Source organism: Zootermopsis nevadensis, unplaced genomic scaffold, assembly GCF_977971745.1.
Source record: "Zootermopsis nevadensis isolate Lab colony 2312 unplaced genomic scaffold, Znev_1.0 Znev_ptg000024l, whole genome shotgun sequence".
NCBI classification, from domain to species: Eukaryota; Metazoa; Arthropoda; class Insecta; order Blattodea; family Termopsidae; genus Zootermopsis; species Zootermopsis nevadensis.
The window spans coordinates 19,344,843-19,346,072 of NW_028259156.1; positions in this window are offsets into that span (position 1 = coordinate 19,344,843).

Genomic DNA, 1,230 nt, shown 5'->3' on the forward strand with positions numbered 1-1,230 from the left:
CGTATTTCTTTGAATATCTGCTTTAATGTCTGGGGAGTAATTGTCTCCATCTTTTGTTTCTAGGTTAAATTAATTTCTTGATTCATTATGTAGTTTTCCGATATGTTCGGGGTATTGGGAATTAGGCGGCCCTGTTTTGCTAGTAACGCTGTATTGCGGTGTTTTTCGGAACTACAAGTTGCCATAATTTATTACGAATTTATGTTAATGTAACTTTCTATCTCAATCTTGTCAATCGGAACTACTTAAAGTATCCCCGTCTTGTGAATAGTATTGCCAACTGGCGGCATCCCTGGGAACTCTTTAATTGTTCTGCTAAGAAAACAGTTGTTTTGTAGCAACTGTTTGAAGTACTGGGAGTTGGTGAATGTAAGTGGTGTTGCCATCTGGTGGAGTTTCTGTGAACTCTAAATTCCGGCTGTGCTAATAAAATTCTTTTTATATACTTTGTTGTTTTGTATAAGTAGTGCCTTATAAATGATATTGCCATCTGGTGGTGGTTTCAGGGACTAGAAATTGCTGCTGTGCTAATAAAAATAGTGCCATCTGGTGGCAGTTCTGGGAACTAATATTTCTTGCTACGCTAATAAAAATTTTATAAATAAAATATTAGCTCGCTAATAAAAATAGTGCCATCTGGTGGCAGTTCTGGGAACTAATATTTCTTGCTGCGCTAATAAAAATTTTATAAATAAAATTCCTGCTGTGCTAATAAAATATTTTAAAATTATTAGCAGGCTAGTAAAAATGTGGAAAATGAAAATTGTGGGTGTGCTAGTAAAAATCATGGGTGTGGCAGCAAAAAAAATATTTTATTTCAATTGTTATGGTAGAAGTTGGTTTTGAACTGCTGATCTTCAGGATGGTAGTAGTCTGCTGTCTTGTAGTCCGCTGTCTTATCCCCTAGGCCGCCGCTGTTTCTTAAGAGATATAATTTCGGAACTTCCTGATATATTGCGAAGTTGTTCTTGGACTTTAAAATTTTTCTTGGATCCCATAGGTTTTGAACTGCCGATCTTCCTGATAGAAGCCCTGAGCTTCAGCTCTCAGCAGTCCATGCCTTAGCTCTCTTGGCTACTGAGGCCACAACTGGTAGTAAACATTCGGAACTTCCTGATGAATTGTGAGTATCGTCCTCTCCCCCAGCTTCTAGTCCTACTCTACTTGCCACAGCTATACTTCAGAGGGATGAAGGAAGTACTTCAGGTGGTTCATGAACAACACTATATA